This window comes from Mustela nivalis (assembly GCF_964662115.1).
Source record: "Mustela nivalis genome assembly, chromosome: 1".
Lineage (NCBI taxonomy): Eukaryota > Metazoa > Chordata > Mammalia > Carnivora > Mustelidae > Mustela > Mustela nivalis.
The window spans coordinates 163,252,717-163,274,725 of NC_139020.1; the positions used below are offsets into that span (position 1 = coordinate 163,252,717).

The 22,009-nt window shown below is 46.9% G+C and overlaps 2 protein-coding genes across 5 annotated transcripts in view; one reads left to right on the forward strand and one right to left on the reverse strand.

Annotated features, from left to right (window-relative positions):
- CAND2 (cullin associated and neddylation dissociated 2 (putative)) overlaps nucleotides 1-2,057 on the reverse strand; it is a 48,248-nt gene extending 46,191 nt beyond the window's left edge. Inside the window, exon 1 of the mRNA XM_082748379.1 lies at nucleotides 1,970-2,057. The gene's annotated coding sequence lies outside the window, so the exon portion shown is untranslated. The remainder of the gene's footprint in view (nucleotides 1-1,969) is intronic.
- A 7,144-nt stretch (nucleotides 2,058-9,201) lies between these two features.
- Nucleotides 9,202-22,009, forward strand: part of TMEM40 (transmembrane protein 40) — a 34,149-nt gene continuing 21,341 nt past the window's right edge. The window contains exon 1 of one of the 4 annotated variants that reach the window (XM_082749078.1): nucleotides 9,202-9,282. The gene's annotated coding sequence lies outside the window, so the exon portion shown is untranslated. Of the gene's footprint in view, nucleotides 9,283-9,974; nucleotides 10,086-22,009 lie in introns of those variants that run through there. The other 3 variants (XM_082749076.1, XM_082749079.1, XM_082749077.1) reach the window with 3 other exon arrangements.

Here is a 22,009-nt window from a genome sequence, read left to right on the forward strand (position 1 = left end):
AACCTCTCCTATAGAACATGACTGTACTTGTGGGTCAGACAACACCAGGATGGGTTCACAGTTCACAGCCAGAGGTTCCACGACACTGTTTCTAGCTGGGAATCTTCTGGTGTCCGGTGTCTGATTGCTAAATATTTAAACACTGGGTTTAAACAAAGACATGGAGGCCACAGTCCAGACACTATTAAAGAACAGGACCTCTCTATCGCTGAGGAATGTGGGTCCAGTGACATACCGTATTCTTTTATTTTTTTAAGACTTTATTTACTTGGGGCGCCCGGGGGGCTCAGTGGGTTAAAGCCTCTGTCTTTGGCTCAGGTCATGATCCTGGGGTTCTGGGATCGAGCCCCGCATGGGGCTCTCTGCTCAGCGGGGAGCCTGCTTCCCCTCTCTCTCTGCCTGCCTCTCTGCCTACCTGTGATCTCTGTCTGTCAAATAAATAAATAAATAAAATCTTTAAAAAAAAAAAGACTTTATTTATTTATTGACAGACAGATTTCAAGTAGCAGAGAGAGGAGGAAGCAGGCTCCCTGCTGAGCAGAGAGCCCCATGTGGGGCTCCATCCCAGGACTCTGGGATCAAGACCTGAGCTGAAGGCAGAGGCTTAACCAACTGAGCCACCCAGGCACCCCAACATACTGTATTCTTATAAAGACTTTTATGATGGAAACTTCAAACATACACAGAAATAGGAAGGGTTGTGTGATGAACTCCCACCTACAAATCACCCAGCTTCAGCTCTTATCAACATTAACTCATTGTGATTCCTTTCTTCTGCTCCCACATTTTCTCCATTGTTGGAATCCTTTAAAGCACACCCCAGACACTGTCATATCACTAGTAATCACTTTACTCTGCATCACTGACAGATCACATTGTTTTTATATAACTGACTGTGCTATCATCACACCTAACAAAAATAACAATGGGCCTTAAATAATCTAATAGTTAATCCACATTCAGATCTCCCAGATTGTGTCCAAGATGTCTATTTGCAACTGGATTCTTAGGAAAGCATATTATCATCCCCATTCTACAAATAAGGAAACTGAGGCTGTCCTCCCTCAAGTCACAGAGTTAGTAAATAACAGATCTGTTTTATATCAAAGACACTGTCCTCAATTTTTATCCTGTACTGCTGATTTAAAGCTTCAAAAGCCCTAAGAAAGACAGAAAGAGAGAGACAGAGAGAGAGAGAGAGAGAGAGAGAGGAAGGAGGGAGGGAAGGAGAGAGAGGAAGGAAGGAGAAAGAACAGCCACTATCATCTGGAAGCTGGCCATGTGCTCACAGTTGGGCTGCGCTATTCTCTGCCAAGACATAAGCAGTTTCATGAAACACCAACCTTAGATAAGGTCCCTCTGGGACTGTGATAGAGACAAAGCAAGGCCACTTGACAACTGTGCTTCAACCCAGACAAAACAAGGTCCCTGTACCACCCACTAAATACCTAGCACCCCTCTCTTGGCTAAAATCAGTGGGAGTGCTACATCTTTATGGATCGTAGCTCCCCTCCCTGTAGATAAGGTTTATCAAGATCTCTCATCATAGGCTAGCCCCTCCTTTCTGGCAGCATCCAATCTAGTGAACCCCTGCTACCTCAGGCCCTCCCCCAAACCATCCGGCCAAAGCAGCAATCCTATAATAGGCTCTTTCTAGTACCCTCTATCAAGATAACCCATGGGGGCACCTGGGGGGGCTCAGTCCCTTAAGCGCATCTGCCTCGGCTCAGGTCATGATTTGGAAGTCCCGGAAGGGAGCCCCATGTTGGGTTCCTTACTCAGTGGGGTGTCTGCTTCTCTTTCACCCCCTCTCCTCCTCCCCCTCATTTCCCCCTCCTCCTACCCTGTATACACTTGCTCTCTTTCTTTCCCAAATAGATAAATAAAATCTTAAAAAAAAAAAAAAAAGACACCCCCCCATGGTTCCCACAGGTGTGTTCTCCCTCATCTCAATGAGTAGCAAACCCACCTTGTTTAACCACAGGTGGTTCCAGTAGCCTCTGGCTGGAGGACAGTGATGGCCCTTGGGGTTCCATTTGGCTCTGGATTCTGTAACTATGGCATTTCCACAGTTTTGCCTCCTAGACCAGCTGCAAGGCACACAGCAATAGGAAATGCATCACATCCCTTCTTCAAAGCTGCAGCTGGGTGCTGGACACAAGTAGGCCCTCAAGATGAGACCAGGTTCCCCCTAACCCAGTAGTGAGTTCAGCAGTCTTGGGCGGGGTCAGCCCTCGCTGTCCTGTTTCCCTGGAGGCCACTTTCTGCTCTCCCCAATCCCCCCACCAGAGCCGCAGGGTTAGGAGTTTTGCCTGTTCTTCCTGCTCTGCAAATGAAGGGCGTTGCTATTTGGCGAGAACTGTGGGGCCCCAACTCCTGGAGCCTGGGATTTGAGCCCTCCCCCTTCTGATGGGGAACTTGATTCATTTCTCTTTCCCCTGATTCTCTGACCTTCAGGAAAAACAAACCCTAAGGACCCCAGGGCCCATACTCAGCCATAGGACCCAAGTTCCCAACTCACTTCTCCCCCTTTCTTCTAATGACACCGCAGCTCCCCAGGACAGAGGACTCCCCTACCCTGTCCCTGATTGTCACTGTTCACTTTTCTCCAAGGAGTGCTGCTTTTTTCCTTTTTTTCCTGCTGGCTGCATGTTTATTCCTACCAGAGCCATTGAATACACCTGATTTCTCTCTTCCTTTCCTATATAAAGCCAGACTCAGAACTGAAAGGAAGGGGCTGTCAGGAGTTTGGTAACTGTGGTTCAACCCCAGATCTCATCATTTCATCACTTTGTGGCCTGGGGCAAGTTACTTAACCCCTCAGGGTTTTAGCTTCTCTCCCATGAAGCTTCTTGTGTTATATCTGCTCCAGGGTCAGACCTTTCTCTCACCTGGAGGAAGGTTCATTTTCTGAACACAGGATCCTTTTGGGAAACTGGCCCATCTTCAGGCACAGACATCCCTCTTCTTTGACTGAAAGCCTCAATGAGGGCAACAGCTCTAGACTGTGCTTTGAGCACCTGAGGTAACAGTGGAGGAGAGGAGTGTCTCTTTTTTCTACAAAGTGGTGTGATCACTGGGCTGAGGGTCAGGAGTTCTGTAGTCCCACCTCTGCCCCCAAACTTTCTACACATCGGTGGTCAGGTCTGTTTAATCTCTGGACCTCTGTTTCCTCACCAGTAAAATGTGTTCAAGAATGCTTGTTCAGGGGCACCTGGGTGGCTCAGTTGGTTAAGCATCTGCCTTTGGCTCAGGTCATGATCCCAGAGTCCTGGGACCAAGCCTGGAATCAGGCTCCCTGCTCAGCAGGGAGTCTGCCTCTCCCTCTGCCCCCCCCCCTCCCACTGCTCTCCTATGTACATGCTTTCTCTCCCAGTGAATAAGTAAAATCTTAAAAAAAAAAAAAAAAAAGAATGTTTGCTCAGTTTGCATCCTTGTTCAGCCAGATCCTGAGAACTGGAAGAGAAAATAACTGGCACTTTGAAGGATGACCCATGGACTGGGACAAAATATTGGCAAACCACATATCTAACAACTCAACAGTAAAGATATAAAGATATAAACATCTCAACTAGAAAATGGGCAAAAGACATGAGTAGACATTTCACCAAAGAGGATGTACACAGATGGCAAATAAGCACAAGGAAAGATGTCCAACATCATGAGCCATTGGGGAAATGCACAATGAAACCCATCAGAAGGATTCAGGTAAAACATGGCAGCAGCATCAAATGCTGGCAAGGATCTGGATTAACTGGATAACTTGTCCATGGCTGGTGGGAATGCAAAATGGTACAGCCACTCTAAAAAAGATTATGACACTTTCTTGATATACAAACAGGTAATTAGCATATAACTTGATAATTGCATTCATGGGCATTTATTCCCAGAAGGGTGAAAATTTATTTCCATGTAAAAGCCAGTATATGAATGTTCATAACAGCTTTATTCATAATAGAACTGGAAACAACCAAGTGTCCTTCGGTAGGTGAATGGCTAATGATCTATAACAGACCCACAGCAATGAAAAGGAGCAATGAAAAGGAGCAAGCTATTGATACAAACAACAACAGGAACAAATATAACAGAGAAGTAAGCAGAATGAAAGAAACTAATCTCCAAAGGTCACAAACTATATGGTTCCTTTATATAACATTCTTGAAACAATGAAATTATAGAAATGGAGAAGAGATTAGTGGTTGCCAAGGATCAGGGAGGGGAAAAGTGAGAAGAGTGGGTGGTGGCTCTCAAAAGGCAGCTTGAGGGATCCAGGTAGTGATGGAAATGTTCTGTATTTTAAGAGTGTCAATGTTAATATCTCTCTTTGTGAAACTGTCCTATAGTTTTTCAAGATGTTCCCATTGGGGGAAGCTAGATAAAGGGCATATGGGACCTCTGTATAACTTCTTAAAACTGCATGTGATTATCTCAAATAAATAATTATTTCAAATACATTATAAAAAGTTTTATTAAAGAAAAAAATGGTCAGAGGTAGTTTTTTGTTTAATGTTTAATATTTAATTAATTTATTTATTTGAGAAAGAGAGAGAATGAGTGGTGGGAAGGGGCAGAGTGAGAGGAGAAGCAGGCTCCCCACTGAGCAGGAAGCCTGAAGAGGGGGCTCAAGCCCCAGAACTCAGAGATCATGATCTGAACTGAAATCAGCTGCTTAATTGACTTATCCACCCAAGAATCCCTCTTTATGAATTTTTATTCATGTTTTTTAAAGATTTTATTTATTTATTTGACAGAGAGAGAGATCACAAGTAGGCAGAGGCAGGCAGAGAGAGAGGGGGAAGCAGGATCTCCGCTGAGCAGAGAGCCCGAAGCGGGGCTCGATCCCAGGACCCTGAGATCATGACCTGAGCCAAAGACAGAGGCTTAACCCACTGAGCCACCCAGTGGGTTAAAGTGCCCCGTCTCTTTATGAATTTTTAAAATGTAACTTTGGTCTTTGTTTTTTAAAGTAGACATAGAGACCCTGGCTTCTGAGAGTTAGAAGCACTGTCAGGGTCACCAGGTTCAAACTCTGCCTTCAACTAAGGCTGGTTTTCATCCTGCCCATTTTATAGGCAGAACAACTGAGGCCCAAAGGCCAGCATGAGTCATGCTTAATCTGGATTTAGGAATATTTTAAATTCCACCTCATATAGCATCAGCTGCGGATGTTGGTTCTCAGACTATGGAGTTGCAAAGATTCAAGTCTCCACGAGAGGCTAACTCTTCAAACATGGATTTCAGTGACATATACAGGGGTTTCTAAACCAGACGTTTAGGTTGGGGTTTCTGCACAGAGGAGTGGAAAAAGTCCCAGCTTTGCAGTCAGGGAAACTGGGTTTCAAATCCTGACCCACCCAGTCAGTTTAGGCTTAGTTATGTGACCTGGAGCAAATCATTTCAGCTCTGATCCTCAGTTTTCTCATCCATGAAATGGGGCCAATGCCCCCTGACTTAGAGGATCCATTTAATACATGTTTCGAGGTGCTTAAGACAGACGCTGTCCTCACAGATATCTGTTTGGTGACTCAGTACAAGTTCACGTAGAGAACCAGGCTCCTTGGTGTTAGTAGTAGGAGGACGTTCTTTCCCCCCTACACCTGCATGGCATAACTCTCAGACCTAACAAGTTCATGGGGAGTTCCCATCTGCCTGAGGGATCCCAGTAGCCTCATCATAAGAACGCAGAGGCAGAGTGGGCTTATTGTGTGCAGGCATGCTTCCAAGCACTTTATACCAATCATGTCACCATAGATAGGGACTGCCATCTCCCCATTTTGATGGATGTGGAGACTGAGGCCAAGCTTTCTGTTGCCTCCAGAGTGCACAGTGCACGTGCTTGCTGAGTCAGGTGGGCCCCCAGCAGGCAGTTCTGGAATGCAGGGAAGCCGGATGCCACGCTCAGCTGCTGAGTTGGCTTCCCTGGGGCTGTCAGCTGTGTCAGGACAGTGGGAGGTTGTCTCATGAATCACCACCACCCCCATACACACACATAGGGCAGTGAGGTCACCTCGGGAGGGAGCTGAGCGGGGGCTTCCTGAGCACCTCTGGCAGCCCTGCCACAGCCCTGGTCATCTGGCCATGTTGGAGAGATAGGAAATGCCCTGAGGTTGTGCCTCCATCCTGTGTCAGGTCCATACAACCTGGTGCTACAGGTGAGGCAGGAAATAAACTCTTCATTTACTCAGAGAGGGGAAGTACCTTCACCTGGGATCAGGAAGCAACCAGGTGAAACCGGGTTTTTCTGAGCACTTACTATGTGCCAGTCCTTGAAACCTTTAAATGATATGAAGTATTCTTTAGTCCAGTGATCCTTGAACAAACATCAGAAGCACCTGGAGGGCTAGTTAAATACAAATTATGGGTCTCACCTACAGAGTTGCTCATTCAGTAGGACTGGGATTGGACCTGAGAGTTTGCATTTCTAAAGCATCTTCACATGATGCTAATACTGCTGGTCCACATTTTGAAAGTAACTAATCAGTTCAACTTTCTTTCCCATGTTTAATAGTAGTCTTTAACTTTCTTCTTACAAATCTCCAGAGACGGGGGACTCACTGCCTCTTCTCTCAACCTATCCCATTTCTGGATTGTTCTTACTGAAAAGACAAGAATTTTGTGTGTGTGCTTGTGTTGAGATGAAAACTAACTGTATTGGCCTTCCCTTGCAGCCCATTCTTTCTGCTTCTGGATTACAAGGTGTTATCAGCCAGGAGCAGCTGGAAAGGAGAGGAGATGTATAGTTAGACTGAGGGTCTCCCTTACCCTCCCAGTTCACCAACCAAGCCCTGCCTATTCTACCTTCTAGATAAGGGCTGTCCAACAGGAATATGTTGTGAGCTCTATGTACCTACAAAAATTTTTAACTTTCAAGTAACCTCATTAAAAATAGCAAAAAGAGGGTGCCTGGGTGGCTCAGTGGGTTAAAGCCTCTGTCTTTGGCTTGGGGTCATGATCCCAGGGTCCTGGGATCGAGTCCCGCATCAGGCTCTCTGCTCGGCAGGGAGCCTGCTTCTTCTTCTCTCTCTGCCTGCCTCTCTGCCTATTTGTGATCTCTGTCAAATAAACAAAATCTTTTAAAAAATAAAATAAAATAAAATAATAAAAATAGCAAAAAGAAGCAGGTGGAACCAATTTTAATCACATATTTTCTTTAACCCAGTGTATCCAAAATAGTATCTTTTTAACAGGTAACTAATATCAAAAATATTATTGAGCTCTTATATATTCTTGTTTTTCATAGCATGTCTTGGATGTATTTTACACTTATAGCACATCTCAACTCTGACCCGCCACATTTTGAGGACTCTATAACCACATGTGGCCTGTGGCTACTGTTGGGGACTGGGCAGTGCCCCTGTCCCTAGTCCTTATCTCCCCTGTCATGGCTTGTGGATACCTGCCCCTCACAGCCTCCCTAATCCATAACATGGCAGCCAAATTGTCTAAATTGTAGATTTGATCATGTCCCCCTTGTGTGGCTCCCTGTTGCTCTCAGGATAACATTTGGCCTCCTTGGTCTGGCTCCCAAGGCCCTGCCTCTTGCTTTCCCTTCTCCCCTCTTCCAGGTCCCACTCTACTGCTGTGCTGAGTTATTTCCAGATCCTCAGGACAAGCAGTGTCTCTTCTTCCTAAACCTTTGCATACATGGTTCCCCCTATCTGGAATGTCCTTGCAATTCTTCTTCGGCTTCCCTTTCAGGTCACTCCTTCAGTCAACAAACTTTATTGAGCACGTACTATGTGTCAGACACCAGCCTAGGTCCTGGAACAAACAATACATAACGAGGAAATGTGTATTACCAAAAACATATAGTATGTCAGATGACGAACAATAAATCGAGATGATAGGGAAAGGTGGTGCTGGCAGTTACTCCTTGTACCTGGTGGTCAGGGAAGGCCTCTTGGTGACTTTAGAGCAGAGACCTGAAGAAGTAAGGAAAGGAACCAGGTGGCTACTGGGGAAAAAGCATTCTAGGCAGAGGGAACAGCCAGTGCAAAGGCCCTGAGGGTAGAATCTAGCTGGAATATTTGGGGCACATTCCAGTCTAGCTGGGCAGTGTGAGAGAGGAAGTCATTGGAACCAAGGTTAGAGAGAGCAAGAGGTGGGTCCCAGATAGTGGAGGGCTATGTAAGAACTCAAGTTTTATCCTGAGTTAGGTGGGAGTCCTGCAATGGTGCTGAGTGGAGGAGGGACATGAGCTGACTTGGGTTTTAACCTGATACTTCTGATTGCCATGATTAGGACAGCTACTGGGCTGAGGGTAGGAGTAGACAGACTAGTGATCATGTTGGCTAGACCAGCATGGTTGCCATGAGGTGGAGAGAAGAGGTTGGTTTTGGGATACATTGATGGGGGGCCAACAGGGTTTTCCAGATATGTCAGATACAGAGTATGAAAGAGCAAAGAGTCAAGGATGACTCAGATCTTGGCCTGAGCTTAGGATCCAAATAACTCCTCTTCCAGGAAGCCCTCCTGGGAACCCACAGCTCTCTGGGCCTTGCCCTAATGTGGCCTGTAATGGCCTGTCTCTAGCTTGCCTAGGTGCTTCCCAAAGCAGTATAGTACTTGTTTACTATTCTGCTTTCAAGTTGTTTGATAAGTGAGTAAGAAGCAAAGGCAGGCTGAGCTGGAGTTATTCTTGGACTCACTGTAGGTTAGTCCCCACCCCTCACCCCCTTGGGACCTGTGTTTTCCTGTCTGCACAAGGCAATGGATATTCTAGCCTTTGCCCAGTTTCCTCACTGGAGACGGCACTGCCAGTCCCATTCACAGGAGTCCCTCAGTCCTCTAAGAACTGGGCCTTGGGTCCTGCTCTATGCCCAACCTCACCCCTTGGGAAAGCACTGGGTTGGCCTACACGGCTGGGTCCTGAGTCAGTCTCACCAATGAGGTGGGATCTGGGACACACCCCACCTCCTCCCTGCTGACAGTTTGGCCCAGCCAAGCCCGGTGCAACCACCCCACACATCGCTGCCCCCTGACTAAGCAGTCATGGCCATGCTCAGGGGGTGGTTCTAGGGACTTAGCTGCCTCATCTGCTGTGCCTGGGGTGTCATGAGGAAATTTCAAATCAGACAGGAAGGCCTGGGGCCCGATAGTACCAGCAGGAAGGAATGCCACCCTGGTGAACGAGTGTGACCCAGGACAACTCATGCCCCGCCCCCTCCCTGTCACGGGGGTGTGGCCTGGCCTCTCCTGCCGCCCTCTTCCCCTGCCCAGTCTGGCATCTGCACAGTCCACACACGGCTTTCCTGGCAGCCAACACGGGGCTCCAGACCACAGGTACTGGGACACCTGCCGGGTGAGGGGCGGGGAGAAGGGTTAATTTTTAGAACAGGCTCTTCCACCGGCCTGATGTTTTGTGGTTCCTAGGTGGACCTGGAATTGCTCTGCATCTTCCTACCTGGGTGAGCACCTCAGTCTCCATCTCTGGAGGTGTCAGGGGAAGATGACAAATACTCACTTCCCTGGGTTGTTTTGAGGATTGGGCCAGCCCTTGTCTGGTCATAGCAGGTGACCAACTCCTGTTCCTGTCGCCAGCTTGCTGCGGGACCTTCAGAAAAATCTTTGATGGCTCTGAGCCTGTTTCCCCATTTGTGAAATGAAGGGCCAAACTAGATCTCTGAAAGCTGCGTCCACTCTGCCCTTGCGGGACCAAACACTTGGGAGGACGAAGGTGTTTCCCTCCAAAACATCCCAGTTTCTGTGCTTTGACTAGCACGTGAAGGCAGCTGCCCTCCGGACATCCCCTCCGAAGGCGCCCTGGGCCGTCTGGGCTGGGCCTGATTGACTCGAGAAGATGAGGAGGCGTCTCTGCCTTGGGCTCAATAGCACCTCTGGGGAGAAAACGCTGAACTTGCAGAGCCGGGCCGTGGGGGAAGGGAGCCCTGCTGCGTGTCAGAGGCTCACCCAGGCTGAGGGGCCTGGGAGGGAGCCCCGCCCCCCAGTCCCGCCCCCCTCAGTCCCGCCCCCTCAGTCCCGCCTCCCCTAACGCAGCCACCATCGTCGCGGGAGCCTCTCCGCTGGTAGGGAGCGTCCCAACCCGTCTCCTCAGAGGTGGCCTTCAGGCCTTCAGCCAATCTTTGGTAAGGGGGACAAAAGATGAGAGTCCTGTGCTTATTATTTTATGCTGCTTTGTTTAGAAACTGCCAGAAAAGTTGAGTCAGGAGTGTGTTAGGGGGAGTTGTGGTGAGGGAAGGATGCGGTGTTCTGTGCGGGGTCCAAACCAAGCGGACCTGTAAGTTATGGGCCCTCTACTGTCTCTGACACCCGTGAAACTGGGGCTAGTGCAGCCCTCTAAAACGCCTCTAAACCTGTGCTGTGAAATCCCCTCAGGCCACTCTCCTAGAGCGCTCTCTGCTCTCCCTCCCGCTCCGGCTCCGCCGCGGGGTCCCGGGGGTGGGGGTGGGGGCGTGGGTGCTGGACCTGGGGGGTGGGGGGGGGGTGGGGGGGTCTTCCTCATTCTTTTTTTTCGTTCCATAACATCTTTACTGAGATATCATTCACATACCATCAAATTCACACTATTCAAGTGTACCCGTCAGTGTTTTTTTAGTATATTCAGTGTCGTGCACCCATCACCACTATCTAATTTAGAATTTAGAATTTTTATCACCCCCAAATAAACCCCAGACTCTTTAGCAGTCGCCCCACATTTCCTCCTTCCCCTGACAACCTCTAATCTACGTTATGAATTATCTCTGTGGATTTGCTTATTCTGGATATTTTATATAAATGGAATCATTTAACAGGTGCTCCTTTCTGACTGGCTTTATTTTATTTTTTCCACATAGCATGTTTTCAAGGTTTATCCATGCGGTGGCATGTCATCAGGACTTCTTCCCTCTTTCTGGCCAAGTGGTGTTGTATGATTGTATCACATTTTATTTATCCGTTTATCAGTGAATGGACACTTGGGTTGTTTCTACTTTGTGGCTATTATGAATAAAGCTGCGTGGACATTCATGTGAAAGGAGTTTTTGTGTGGACATAGGTCTTCAGTTCTGTTGGATGTATACCTAGGAGTGGACTTGCGGGGTCATATGGTGAATTTATGTTTGACATTTAGAGAAGTCACTAAGCTTTCCCAAAGGAGCTGTACCATTCTGCAATCCCACCAACTATACATGAAGTCTCCCAATTTTCCACATCCTTGTTAGCACTGGTTATTATCTGGATTTCTTATCGTAGCCATCCTAGAGGGTATGAAGCAGTATCTCGTTGTGGTTTTGTTTTGTGTCTTTTTAAAGTTTTAGTTATTTAGGTAGTATCTGTGCTCAATATAGGGCTCGAACTCATGACCCTGACATCAAGTCATATGCTCCTCTGAATGAGCCAGCCAGACGCCTCTCATTGTGCTTTTGATTTGTGTTTCTCTTAATAAAGAGATGTCAAACATTATTCCAGGTACTACTGACCATTTCTTTAGAGAAATGTCTGTTCAAATCTTTTGATTTTCAAATTAGGTTGTCCTAGTATTGTTGAGTAGTAGGCATGCTTGTTTTTCCAGGGGAGGGCTCTGAGGCTCTGAGAATGAATGTGGTGTGCAGTGATCCCATTTAGTGGAGGGTGGCAGTGGGAACTCAATCCAGGTCTATTGACATTCAAGACCCAGCAAGCTCCTTTCTCTAGAACTGGATGCCTCCTTTCTGGTTTTCACTGTTGCCAAATTGCATCTATGTTGTAGGGAGAGGGGGAGAGAGAGACAAGAGAAAAAGATGAAAAAGAGAGAGAAACTTTGGTGACAAAATGAGAAGGGAGGCTGGAGTGGCTCTGGCTGTTTAAATAGGCACCCACCTCGGAGAGTCAGAGCTCGGGAAAACCTTTTAAGAGGTTTCGGTTTCTTCCCATTAATCTTCAAATGTTGTGGGGGAGGGGCTCAACAATTTTTACAAGGGGGCTCACTGCCCCCTAGTTTTTCTTAGTTCCTAAATCTGAAACAAATCCGATTCAACCTTGAAACCCAACCAGAGAGCAACATCCCCTAGTGTTTAGCTGTGTCCAAGGATCTGAAGCAATGGTTGCCATGCTTTTTTTTTTTTCCTCTTTTTTTTCAGGGGTGGGGGACAGAATATGGGCAGGGACAGAGGGAAAAGGAGAGACAGAATTCCAAGCAGACTCCACACCCAGCACAGAACCTGAAGCAGGGCTCAATCCCACTACCCTGAGATCACCACCTGAGCCAAAATCAAAAGTCCAATGCCCAACTGAATGAGCCACCCAGGCGCCCCAGTCACACTTCTAGATTGCACAGCCTTCCCAAGAAAAAAGCTTTAGGCACCCCCAACAGATACATATTTATAGATTTGGAAATGATATACAAGGACTGTGATGATTAGCTAATGTCTAAAGGCCCAATATACACTCAGTGTGAATTTAATCACGAAAATAGTGGATGAAAGTCCACATTCTGAGTAGTTTTCCTATAGGAATTTCATTAAGCAATACACATTGTATTGTTATCCATGCTGTGGCGTGTCATCAGGACTTCATCCCTCTTTCTGGCTGAATGGTGTTATACAATTGTATTACATTTTTTTAATCCATTCATCAGTTAATGAACACTTGGGTTGTTTCTACTTTGTGGCTATTATGAATAAAGCTGCCGTGGACATTCACATGTGTATTGCTTACTGAAATTACCTCTCCACGTGTGTGAGATCCCATTCATTGTTGTTTTCAACATGGTAAGGTGGCTGATAAAGGCCTTGAGTGAGGAGCAGCTAGCAGTCTGTGCTGCACTTTTCCTGCTGCTTGCTTGCACTTTCTGGATTAGAGTTATCTCCCATCTGTGGTTTCTTTGTAGGAACTCTTTGAAGCCATTTTTCTACTCTGTAGAAGTTGATTCGGTTAAAATGCATTGTTTGAGCCTCAAATCCACCCAACCTGGCACCAGTGTATCCCAATATATGGTAATAGGGTGAATCTAGAGAAATGAAAGACAGGGTCACAGCAGACCTATTGTGGGGCTTCCCATTGGGCTTGGGATGCCCACTTAGTAGGCATGACATTCAGTATCTGACATATAGCCAAGGGTGCACATCAGGGTTAAACTATATACTGTTAGCTATTTTTAGTTAAAAGTTTAGTAGAAATAGGTGGACTAATATGTCCCTCCTGTACTTTGGAGGTTATAATTTGAGAGACTGGTAGGTTCTGAGCTAAGGACATCTAGGCCAACCTCTGCCACCCTTCATGACAGGGTGCCCATGACCAACCAAAGCAGTTCTCTAAAGAATTTTAGAAAATTGTTCTTATATATTGAGCTGGCATCTGCCCTAGTGACATCCCAGGTCCTGGCCTCTGGAGCTCACAGCCCCATGTGGTCCCTCTGTCCTGCAGGAGCCCCTGCAGATACTGGGGGACAGTGACCAAGTCTGTCCACGCAGTGCTTATCCCTAGGCTTCTGTTCCTCCAGCCACTTCTCTTGGCTTTGATCTTAATACCCCAGACATCCCCTGGATTATCTGTTTGTCTAGACCCTATTCTCTTCAGAAGCCAGGATTGAACATAGGATGGGAGATGGTGAAATATGGGTCACCTTCTTCACTGGAGTCTCTGTCTTTCTGTTAATATGACCTAAGAGTGTGTTAGCTTTGTTCTGTAGCTCTATCACTTTGTTGGCTCATATTACACTTTAACAAACAATGGTTATGCACCTGCTATCTGCTGGACACCAAGTTAGATGCTTATGCTAACATTTACTTATCTTTCAGAGGGTCTTTGAAAACTCCTAGGTCTTTCTGTATGAACAGCCTCCAAGCTGGGTTCACCCATCCTCTTTCTGCACAACTTGATTTTGTCCCTTTTTATTTTTCTATTTTATTTATTTATTTTTTTTTAAGATTTTATTTATTTGTCAGAGAGAGAGAAAGCACAAGCAGGGGAGTGGCAGACAAAGGAGAGGCAGGCTTCCCACTGAGCAAGGAGCCCAATGTTGGACTCGATCCCAGGACTCTGGGATCATGACCTGAGCCAAAGGCAGACCCTTAATCAACTGAGCCACCTAGGCCTCCCGACTTTGTTCCTTTTTAACTTTCTAGGTTCGGCCTAGGTGCACTGCTCAGAGGCAACCTTAGGCCCTGGCTGCTTTGCTGGGTGTGCTGTGGCCAAAAGGTCACGTAGATTCATAACGGGTCCATCTGGCCCGTGGTCCACTGGCTGGGGGCAGTTTGGGTTGTTATCCCACCATTAAACTGCCTGGACAGACTTGAGACAGGATGGTGGAGGAGGTGGAAACTGAAGCATCTCCCTTCTTTCTCTCTGTGAGGTTCCCCTCATGCTTGACTTCAGACTCAGATTTGAGTTTATATCTAGACGCCTTGCTGTGTGACCTTGGGCAAGTCCCTTTCCCTTTCTGGGGCTTGGCTTTGGTGTCCTGGCTACAACTCTGTGGAATTGTAGCTTGGAGAAAGGGAGAGACCACCAAACCCGGGAACCCGGGGAGGGGGGGGGTGAGGTGAGCCTGGGACAGGAAGGGGGGAAGTATTAAAGAAGAAGGTGTATGAACAAGTAGTATAAAGGAAAGAAGGAGATCCTAAAGAAACTTTGTAGGCTGGCATTTCTCGAAGCTCTTAAATTCAGTACTCTTCCACTTCTTTTTATGAAGCACTTTGTCTATGCCAGGGACTAGAATGTAATAGAGAGCAAGAAAAACATGATTCCTCTTCCTAGGGAGCTCAGAAGTAAAATCTTTTTAACTTCAATCCTCACAGCAACCCTGCAAACAAGGACACCAATCCCCATTTTACAGGCAAAGAAACTGAGGCTTACAGAGGTAAAGTGATTTACCCGAAGATTTACTACAGAGCTGGGAAGCAAAGTGATAAAGCACTACTTGAATGGGCTCTGTCAGACCCCATTGCCTCAGTGACTTAATCAAAATACCTCTCAGTATAATGTCCCAGCAAAAGACATGATAATTTTACCATGTACTTTCCTATCCACAACCCCATATGCACTCCAAAATATGAATAACAAGAGTGATGCTATTATCTGTCTTGCAAATGAGAATAAAAACCCAGAGGGTGGAAGTGATGTGCCCAAGGGCCCAGGGTGGGTTGGAGGCACGGCCAGGACAAAGCTCTTGGTCTTATGACGGTTGAGTCAGTTTCCTCCCTCACCCTTGTCCCTGCCCTGACGGTGCTGAGAGGACTTATGAGCCACACCTTGGGATCCCAAAAGCTGATGATAAGATCATTTCCGGTTCAGGCCTCTGGCTTCCAAGGGTCTGTTCCTGATTCATTCCCCTCCCTAACTGTCCTGATGGCGGGATAGAACAGCTCCGGACCTGGGCATTGGCACTGTCCAAAATGTGCAGCAATAGTGCCCAGGCCTGGACTCCAAGATGGAAAGGCTGACCTGGAAGATGTCAGGGATTGAAGTCTGTGACATTTCCCAAAGCTGCTCCAAAATACACTAAACCATATTCTGGGGGAAAAGAGCTATGCTCTTGCATGCTTTAGGGAAGCATAGGAATAGGGTAAAAGAGCTTTCTTCTTCTGCAGGCCTTTTCAGAGGATTTAATATGCAATTGCACATTTTAGAACTCCAAGGTGGGGGCTATGGAAAGCAGTGTCACACAAACATCTTTGAACACAAAATCTTGGGGCATTTCAATGGCTTGCTGTTCCCCACAAGAAACTAGATGCATCTTATTGTTAGAACTTGCTGTCCTGAGCCTTTCTGCAGGTCATATCAACCGAGTCCCAAAGTTCTTTGCTAACTGGATGAATCAGGTAGACATTAACTGGAGGAGAGCGCTAGAATGCCAAAGCTGAAAGAACCTTACAGAAGGCAGCCCAGCTTCTACATATGGGGTAACTGAAGCCTAAGGAGGGGCGAGGCCAGAGGCAGGCAGGGAGAGGTTCTGGTAGTCTAAGTGGACTACGCTCTGCCTAGCATGTGGTGGTTTTATCAACAATGCAAACTTCCTTGAGCCACAAACTAACCCTAACTTTTCTCCTAACAGCAGCTCCCTGAGTGGAAACCTCCAAAGGAAAGAGAGCTGGAAATCTGCCCTGTCAACGGTGCTCCTAAGGAAATTGGATTATTAGCCAAATTGGGGAGACATTGAGCATGGGCAAGGAGAGGGGATATTCTCATTTATTAAGTGCCATTATTCTGGGCTTGTTATAGTCACAATATCATTTAATCCCCACAACACTCTCAGGGACATATATATATATATATTTTTTTTAAAGATTTTATTTATTCATTTGACAGAGAGAGAGATCACAAGTAGGCAGAGAGGCAGGCAGAGAGAGAGGAGGAAGCAGGCACCCCGCTGAGCAGAGAGCCCAATGCGGGACTCGATCCCAGGACTCTGAGACCACGACCCGAGCTGAAGGCAGCGGCTTAACCCACTGAGCCACCCAGGCGCCCCTCAGGGACATATATTAATATCCCACTTTATAGATGGAAAACTGAGGCTGAGAGGAACCAGGCATCTAAGGGACAGGGATAAGAGCACAGTAACAACCAACTTCAGAGCCCTCAGTTCCCTTATTAGCTCTCTTGGGAAGGAGGCAGTGGGAACAGAAAGGCCAGGCCTCTTGAAGGGAAAATGAGACAAGCTTGGGCTTTGGCTGGCTGAGGAGAAAGGAGCCAGGGCATCCTTCCTATCTTTGGAGTTTGGGGGCCCAGGAGCATGATGGAGTCAGAGAGGGAAACTGGTTTAAGAAAGCTGTTCAGGGGCGCCTGGGTGGCTCAGTGGATTAAAGCCTCTGCCTTCCGCTCAGGTCATGATCCCGGGGTCCTGGGGCTTTCTGCTCAGCGGGAGCCTGCTTCCTCCTCTCTCTCTGCCTGCCTCTCTGCTTACTTGTGATCTCTGTCTGTCAAATAAATAAATAAAATCTTTAAAAAAAAAAAAAGAAGAAGAAGAAGAAAGAAAGAAAGATGTTCAGCCTCTGCAGGGTTTCAGGCTGTGGCAGGCACTGGGGTTAGAGACTATGGCAGCCTGAATAATGGCCCCCAAAGATGTCTGCATCCTAATCTCTGGAAATGGACTAAGTAAGCTTACATGGCAAAGGAGAATTCACATTGCAGATGGAAGTAACGTTGCTCATTGGCTGACCTTAAAACAGGGAGTTGATCCTGAATGACCTGGGTGGCTCAATGTCACAGTGACACAAGGGTCCTTAAAAGTGGAAGAGGAAAGGGGCATCTGGCTGGCTCAGTCAGTACAGGTGTTGGAGAAACAGCAGCAGCAAGGAACAAGAGTAAGGATTTTCCTCTAGAGGCTACAGAAAGGAATGCAGTCCTGCTGACCCCAGGGATACCTGAGTTAGACTTCTCACCAACAGAACTGTGAGAAACTAAATTTGTGTTGTGTCACAAGTCATATTCCCAAAAGTGACAGGCTGATGGTCTTACCTGGGTCCAGGGCAGTGACTGCTTGTCCTGGAGCTGTGTCAGCCAAACCAGGATACATTTGGAATTAGGGTGTATGCCTGTTTGGGGTGGCTTGGGAAGCCAAAGGAGATTCTGGAGGACTTTGGTATAACCTCCAGAAGAAAGGGCTTCAATCCCAGGTAGGCAAAAACAAGCTTCCACCCTTAGTCAGCTCTGTTCTCTGCAGGGCTACTGTTTCTGCTTCCAATTCCCTTAATCCCTTTACTGCCCTGGGCCTGTTTTTGTGATTCAGAGGCACAAGGCTACAGTCTACCTACAGGGAAAGGGCCATTCGCCTGACATTCAAGTCCAGGATGATTTTCTCGACCTCACAGGCTTCCTACCCCTTCAACTGCCTGCCACCCACTTCCTCTAGTAAACCTTTATCCCCTTCTGCCTTTTGCCACCTGTTGAAATCCACCTCAGTCTCCTCCTCCAAAGTGGGGCAACAGGGGAGGGTAAGCAGCTCCTAAATCAAGAGTCAGGGCTCTGGAGTCAGCCTTGCCCCTAAGCTGCCTTGAGACCTTGTGCAAGTTCTTCTCCATTTCTGGGTCTCAGTTTCCCTGTTTATAAAATAGGACAAGAATCCCCTCTCTGCTTCTCTCCTGGTTCACATGAGGATCTGGGCTGGGAAAGCACTGTGAGTCTGTGATGGCTGTGTGTCCCCTAGTGTCCCTCCCACTCTGGGCCCAGGCCCTTTTGACAGAGGAGCTTAGGAAATGTGGGTTGAACTGAAAGGGAAATCCAGTTTAGCAAGACCTGTGGGTATAGAGGCCCTGGCCCCATCAGTGACTCAGCAGGGCTGGGCCTTTGGGAAAAATATGCTAGAAAGTCAGGCATTCTGTTTCCTTGTAGGACCAGCCTCGGATTTGGATGGTGGTGGGGAGCACCTGTGAGAGGGGATTTTAGGGGCCTCTAAATCAGAGGGATTTAGGGAATCCCTAATAGAGGGAAAGGGGCTTCTCTGCTGGGGGCAGGGGTTGGATTCGAGTACACACATCAGCTAGGAGACCTTGAACAAGTCACCTGTCTATCTGAACCTCAGTTTCTTCTGCATAAAATAAGACTTACATTCATGAAATAAGATCTTGGGGAACATGCCATGTTCTCTCTCCTCCTTTGGCTTGCTTCACTTCTCCTGTCTTAAGACCTCGTGGTTCATCTTGTTTCAGAGTGCACACACTGTGCCCTTGAGCTTTGGAAGCCCATCCCAGAAATCCATCGGCCAATGCCTGATGCTCCACCATTAGGTCTGCCCTTTTGAGTTAAGCATTGCTCCGCACCCCGATCCTTGAACTTTAATTTTTTCAAAACTCCATTTCTCCTTTCTCATAATAGAAATGTGGAGGGGGAGGGATGGGGCAAGGACATTAAAAGGAGAAATAGGGCTTCCCCAGGTCCCACCTCCATGATAATTCCATTTCCCTTGCTTCTGACAGATGAGCTGAGCAAATGCCTGAGGCAGTTCCCCGGCCATGAGGACACTGCTCCGGGCTCCAGGATGACTGACTAGAGCCAAGTCAGCATCATTTGCATAGCACTCCCATGACTTAGTGGCTTCATTCCTGGTACTAATAACAGGGGCCTGAGGAGAGGTGACAGCTTCACTCCTTCCCATCTCCCAACACAGACTAAGCAACTCCCTTTGCTCAGCTGCTTACTAGCTCTGGCCCCAGGAAAGTTTCTTGGTCTCCCTGTACCATCTAGAAAGTGGGCACAACCACAGTGAGCCATCACAGAGTTGTGAGAAATACATGAGATGACACCTGTAACATGCTTAGAGGGTTGCCTGCAAGATGGGAAGTACTTGGTTGTCGTCGTCATCACCATAATCATCATTATTATCATCATCTTCATCATTTTTGTTTTTTGCCAGGCCTGGTGCAGGCTTCAGGTGACACAGAAATGAATCAGTTTCAGTCTCTCCCTTGATGGGTTCAGGCTCTAGTGGAGGAGACACACCCTGCTGAGTCCTGAGCAGAGATTTGTGTGTGACTAAGAACAGTGGCCGTGGAGTTGTGCAACAAGGTGCCCTACCCTGAGGAAGAAGAGTCTGGCACAAGGCAGAACTGATGAGGCTCAGGAGAATGATATGCCTGGGGACCAGCTGGGGGTGCCCTCTGGGCCTCCCCCCAATCTCTTTCTTCTTTAGAGTTGCCTTCTGCAACTACTTCCCTTGTGGGACAAGGCCCTTTGCCTCTATGCCTTTGTACATGGTCCCCCCTGGCCCTTCTGAACTCACCCCAGCACTCTCTCCTTCAGGAACTTTCCCTGACTAACCCTGGTCTGACTTGGCCCCTGGGCTCCCACAGCTCCCTTCCTTGAGGACAGGGATGCAACTTGTTTATCATGTATTCCCGTTTTAGCACACAGTAGATGCTCACTTAACAGATGTAATATAGGAGAGGGAAAGTGTGTATCAAAGATCCGGACTACGAAGTTTCATTTTTTCTCAAATAACAGGAAAACAGGCAGCTGTTGGCAAAGACTCAGCGACTCAACAATGTCTCCACATTTGTTTTGGTTTTTCCTCATGGTCACAAGGTGGTCACTGGGTGCTCTTGCCATCACATTTATGTCCAAGTAAGGAAGGAGAGGCAAGACACACCACCAGCACTGTTGGCTTCTTTTGTCAGGAGAAGAAAAACCCTTCTCAGAACCCTAGCCAACTTCAGCTACAAGGAAGGATGACAAAACTAGTATCTAACTGGGACTGGAATAACAAAATTGTAGTTTCATTAGTAAGAAAGAAGGGTAGGACTGATGAGAGCAAGGAGGATTAAAGGTGTGGGGTAGGAAGGATGAGGACTGGTTAGGTAGCTAGCATAGGGCTTTCTAAAGGAGGAGTTATTTTAGCTGTGCTTGGAAGGTCAGAAATAATTTTGACAGAGCATGGGCAGGGTTGTGTCTAGACACCGAATATCTGAGGGTAATAGGAAGTCTGTAGAAGAGGAACCTCACATTCACTGAGCACTGCCATCCTTCCTCCCTAAGGTACTACCATCACCAGTTCACAACTGAGGTAACTAGAGCCAAGAAAAGGGGACCGTTCTGCCCAAGGTCATCCTGTGTACAGATGACTGGAATATGGTTGAACCCTAGTCAGTCTGATCCCAAAGCTCATGCTCTTGCTGTGACATACATACTGTCTTGATGCTACTCCTGTTGTAATAATGAACAAAACTGCAGTTTTGTTAGCAAGAAAGGACAGGGGTGCTGGGGGAAGGAGGATTAAGGGAGTGGGGTAAGGAGGGTGGCACTAGTCAGGCAAATAGCACAAAATTTCATGAAGGAGGTGGTATTTGAGCTGTGCCTGAAAGGTCAGATACAATTTTGAAAATAAGAAAAAATGGCTTAGGTCTGGAGACCTGAAATCATCTCATCTGGCATTTATTCCATACCTGCTCTATACCAAGCCCTATTGTAAGCACTTTACATGTTTTTTTTTTTTAAAGATTTTATTTATTTATTTGACAGAGAGAGATGACAAGCAGACAGAGAGGCAGGCAGAGAGAGAGGAGGAAGCAAGCTCCCTGCTGAGCAGAGAGCCTGATGTGGGACTTGATCCCAGGACCCTGAGATCATGACCTGAGCCGAAGGCAGTGGCTTAACCCACTGAGCCACCCAGGCGCCCCAGCACTTTACATGTTTTAATTCATGCCATTTCACAATGACACTATGAGATAAGCACTATTATTGTCCCATGTTACAGCTGAGGGAACTGAGACAGCAAGAGGTTAATAATTGCTCAAGATCCCATGACCAAGAACATTAGATAGGATCCAAGCCCAGATGGTCCACCTCTGAGGCACAGGGAAGGATACTGCCTTGCCAAGGTCTTCATGGATTGAGAGTAGCTTCTGTACCAAAAACAAACATACAAAAATCCCAAACTCACAGATAAACAGAGAACAGATTGGTGGTTGCCAGAGGTGGCAGTGGGGGGTGGCTAATATGAGCAGTCAGAAGGTACAAACTTCCATCAATAAACGAAATAAGTCATGGGGATTAATGTACAACATGGTGAATATAGTTACTAATATGGTACTGAAGGGGGTGCCTGGGTGGCTTAGTTGGTTAAACATCCAGCTTGTGATTTTGGCTGGAGTCATGATCTCAGGGTCATGGGATTGAGCCCTGCAGAGGGCTCCATGCTCAGCGTGGAATCTGCTGGCAATTCTCTCTCTCTGCCTCTGCCCCTTCCCCTGCTCATGCATGCACACATGCATGTACTTTCCCTCTCTAAATAAATCTTTAATAATAATAATAATAATAATAATAATAATAATAATAATAATGTATTGCATATTTGGAAGTTGCTAAAAAAGTAGATCTCAGAAGTTCTCATCATAAGAAAAAGAATTTGTAACTATGTATGGGAAGAGGTGGGAACTAGACTTATTGTGGTGATCATTCACAATGTATAGAAATATTGAATCATTACGTTGCACACCTGAAACAAATATAATACTATATGGCAATTACACCACAATAAACACTTTTAATACAATTAAAATTTTTAAAAAGAGTAGATTCTCTAGACCAGTGCTTCTCAATGAGTGGCGGTGATTTTCACCCCCACGGGACATCTGGTAATGTCTGGAGACATTTTTGGTCA